The sequence below is a fragment of the Papaver somniferum genome, unplaced genomic scaffold (assembly GCF_003573695.1).
Source record: "Papaver somniferum cultivar HN1 unplaced genomic scaffold, ASM357369v1 unplaced-scaffold_135, whole genome shotgun sequence".
Taxonomy (NCBI): domain Eukaryota; kingdom Viridiplantae; phylum Streptophyta; class Magnoliopsida; order Ranunculales; family Papaveraceae; genus Papaver; species Papaver somniferum.
This window is the reverse complement of record NW_020622713.1, coordinates 4,362,022-4,366,842: the sequence shown is the minus strand read 5'-3', so window position 1 is coordinate 4,366,842 and position 4,821 is coordinate 4,362,022. Positions and strand designations below refer to the sequence as shown.

General features: G+C 36.7%; 1 pseudogene; it reads right to left on the bottom strand.

The window, feature by feature from the left end:
* Nucleotides 1-402: 402 nt before the first annotated feature.
* LOC113334283 lies at nt 403-483 on the bottom strand (annotated as a pseudogene).
* Between the last annotated feature and the right edge of the window lie 4,338 nt (nt 484-4,821).

Here is a 4,821-nt window from a genome sequence, read left to right as displayed (position 1 = left end):
TCTAGAGAAGGATGAGACTAACCATAATGGTCATAAATTGATATTTTGAAATCAATATACATACCAGTTCAGCATTCACCAAAGAATGAGGTTTACGACCAGTGGTGTGAGAGTAATCATATAGTTCTCTTTTCCTCTTGTGCTCAGCTCTGCTTTCCTGTGCTTTTTCAGTGCTTTCATTCTTAGAGAACTCTACCCACTCCTCTTTTTTAACATTTGGAGGAATGTGTAGAATCCTTTCTTCATGAGTATCATAAGGATCATAATATGCTTTTCGTAACTCATAATTTTGTCTCCTCCATGGACCAGACATCTCCTTAACCATGGTTATCTTAAAAGACTTAGGTAAATGAAATGATTTCTGAAAAAACAGATTTAATCAAAGTATATTCAGATGCAAAGAAATTATGTAGAGCTAATACATATATGCCATCATTTCAACGAAAAAACCAGTAGGGGAATAACCGAATCATCGCCAAATTCTCAACTAAAGTTATAAAAAGTGTGAAAAGAATTAAGATGAGATTTGTACCAGTAGTTCATTCCAAATATAATTTTTGTAAGTATCTGGCACATGCTTCCATGTTTTGAACGAGATAGGGATATGAGTACGAACCAAGGAGCCTTTCTTGTGGCCGTATGTTGTTGCATTGGGGGAAATGGGAAGAACATTCTCATCTACCTCCACTTTTTCCATAATAACCTGCAAAATAACAACTAACATCTATCATAGAAGGAAGTTAAAACTATAACATGCCTTTGTCACTATCCACAGAAACACATGAAACAGAAACACATGAAACACAACCTGTCAATAATGCGCAAGTTATAAAGCAAAAACTTAGGAGGAAAAGAGCACAAACATAACCTATCAAGATTCTAAACTCTCATTGTCAGTAAGAGCACAAACAACTCTAAACTATCATTGTCACATATCAGAAAAAGAGTTTAATCCACACAAAGCTTTAAAACACAGAATCGACATATATAAGCTTCTCTAAACTCTCATTGTCATCAAGAGATGACTGATAAATAGTAGGAATTTCAATACTATCTATGGAGGAGGTTAGTCCTTGAGATGAATGCAACACCACAGACCACCCTTTTTTAGAAATATCCTTTGAGTAGAACACTTGTATCGTTTCAGATGCAAGAATAAACGGCTCATCTAGTGCTTCATCAATGCTTTTCATCTTAGACAAGTTAACCTTTATCAAATTTGAATTTGGATCAACCTTGCACCCATTAGTCTTGTCTTCAACCTTCACCCAATCACAATAAAAAATTGTTTCTTCAAATTCCATATAATTCAACTTGATAATCTTCCTAATGACTCCATAATAGGTCATTTCTGTTTCCTGGTACTCTGTGTCTGTGGACTTCGCTTTATAACTTGTAACAACTCTCATTGACACACCACTGTTTTGTGATAAAACTCCCTGCCTCGTAATCTTGTGCACAGAACATAAATCCATTGACTTGGTATCTTTTATACGACTGCGCCTTAAAGAGAGGTCCATCCACTAGTCGCCAAAGTGTTGAATTCGCTTCATTAGGTTTTAACAGTTGCAAGAGAATATGTGTGAGATTAAGCTAAGTAACAAATTCGGTAGACACAATATATTAGTAAACTTTCATTCTACACAGTCAGAGCATAACACAACCAAGGTACATAATTTAAGCTAGTATGTTACCTCTTCTCGTAACCACAAATGAAAATCTGAGGTATTCTTAGACGAACAGTTTCTCTGACTATTAGAGCTCCCGCAGTTAACATAGGAGTCATACTTCCTACAATCAAACAATAACTCAAAAAAATTATATCAACATACATAATAACATCTCAAAAGCTCAAAGGTGTAAAACCAAAAAATTGTACCTTTGTCATTCATCTAACCCGTCGTACTAGAGAGAAGCCATTTGCAAGCTTCTTCAAACTGCATTTGAGTTAGAGTAATATCCTAGCTTTACTTAAAGGCATCTCATCAGCAAACTCATCGTCGTCATCAAAAAATTCCATTCGAGTGTGCTTATGAGTACCATCACCATCCTTTGACACATTCTACATACCATACAAGCTTGCTTCTCGTAGCGTATACCTTCTTGCAATGCACCCATCAATGTACCTTTTGTTTCGCACCAACCCTTTGAAACCTTTCATTAACCTACAAAGTTAATGACATTAAACAACAAAGTCAGTTACGTATAACAACACCCAATTTATAGACAAACAAAGTCAGTTGGACATCCTCAAGTTATAGACAATATTAATCAATAAAGTCGGTTGTGGTGATTAACTCTCAAAGAGATACATCCACCTGAATCTCATCAGACCGGAGATTAAAGCTTTATCTGCAAGATGTATCATCAGGTGAATACTGATAACAAAGAACGATGGAGGAAAATGTTTCTCCAGAACACAAATTGCTTCTACGAGGCCGGCTTTTTATTTTAACAGATGTTCCCAGTTTATAACCTTCGCGCAAAAAATGTTGAAAAAGATGTTGATCCTGAGAAGAGAAACTCGTAGCTCTTTAGGTAGTGATGTTGTTGTATGAACCAACAACGGAAGCAGATGCTGCATTACGACATGATAATCATGAGACTTGAAGTTCCTTAGCTCCGGAGGATTAACACTGACACAGTTGCGAAGATTTGAAGAGAAACCAGACGGCACCTTTAGATTCTTCAAAATGTACAAAATTCAATCTTCTTCTTCTTCGTCAGCTCAAATGTTTCTTTTTCCATTACTGTTCTACCAGTCTCGGCATTCTCTTTCAACCACAACTTCTTTCTTATCCCCATATCTTCCATATCTTGACGTGCAGCAGGACTATCCTTTGACTTGTTATTTCCCATCATAGTATTCAGAAGATGCTCCGTTATATTCTTCTCCGTGTGCATGACATCTATGATATGGCGAATTGCATTTGAACCCTAGTTGGGCAAGTCATAGAGAATAGATCTTCGAGTAAACATTGAATATTGGTCATTAACCTCATCTTTCGCATTGGCATCACCTTCTATTTTCTTTTCACGATCAGCTTTCCTTTTGCGTTTCAAACTTGCTAGTGAAGGTTGTTTTCCCTTGCGCTTCTAGGATCCGATTTTAACTACAATCTCTTGTATCTGCTTCCTTGTTAGTGGCCATGGAGCTGTACCGTGCTCTACCCCTCCATCGAAGTTTGTCTTGTCATATCGATACTTATGTTTCACTGGTAGCCATCTTCGGTGTCCCTTATAGAATATCTTCTTAGTAAATGGAAGATAATCAGCAACAGTGCCTTCTCCACAAGTAGGACACACAAAATATCCATGAGTTACACAACCAGATAAAGTACCCAACGATGGAAAATCGTGAATTGCCCACAACAACCTTGCTCTCATAAAGAATTCAGTATTGCTGAAGGAGTCAAATGCTATAACACCATCCCATAACTTCTTCAACTCATCGACCAATATTTCTAAATAAACATCAAAATTTTTACCGGGAGCTTTAGGGCCTGATATCAGCAATGTCAACAAGGAGAATTCCCGCTTCATACACAACGAAGGAGCTAAATTATAAATACACAGAATCACAGGCCAACAACTATGTGCAAGACTGAAACACCCATTCGGATTGAAACCGTCAGTTGATATCCCAAGCGTAACATTCCTTGGTTCCTTGGAAAACTCAGGTGAAAAACTACTTGCACACCACCAAGCTAAAGAATCGACGGGATGACGCACGACGTTTATATCTGACTTTGCTCTAGAATGCCAAGTCATTGCCTCCGCGTCCATGGTTCACTATAAAACCTTTTCATCCTTGTAATCAATGAAAAATGTCTTACCGTCTACTGAGCAATAGTAGTAAGCTTCCTCTCATCATTAAAAACCTTCTTATACCTAGATTCTTGACAAACAGGACACTTCACCAACAATGCACAATCTTTCCAATACAAAATACAGTCATTTACGCAGGCATCATATGTTATATAATCCATTCCTAGTTCTTGGATCATCTTTTTCATTTCTGGGTACTTAGATGGCAACGTATTTTCTTTAGGAAGCAACTCCTTCATCAACTCTAAGATTGCTGTCATACCATTATCAGAAAACCCATACTGTGTCTTTATGTGATGCAATTTGATAGAAGCATATAATGTTGTCATTCCTTTAGGATATAAAGGATATAACGGTTCTTTTGCACGCTCATAGACATAATTCTTTTTTTTTCCTTTTCCTGGTTCCAGCATCATTATGAATCCCACTATCTATTCCAAAATTATCATCTACCCCTATAGCAGCATCGACATCCTCAACAACATCTCCTAAATCATCACGCACACCTATAGCAGGATCAACAACTATATCTCCTACATTTTCTACATTCTCAGCTAAATTGGCATTATTAGTGTTATCCACGAGTGACTGTGCTTCTACCTCTAAGTTTTCCCCATGAAAACGCCATGTCGTATACGTAGATTGAATACCATACTTAAGCATATGAAATGAAATTTTGCTAACTGGCTCCAATCCTTTACCATTCTTACATCTAACACATGGAAATGAATATAAGGTATCACCACCATTTTAATTAACAAATTCTATAAATGACCTAACACCTTCTATGTACTGAGTAGATTTACGGAAACAATTCATCCAGCCGTTATCAACCATAGATGACATATCCTAAAGATTGACAATATCTATGTTAAATTAAAACATATGTACTCAACATCAATACAATCAACAAGCATTTTCGATCAATGAAATGAATACAACCAAACAATAGGGCTAGGTCATGAAGTTATCGTGATTTCTTTTCACTCATAA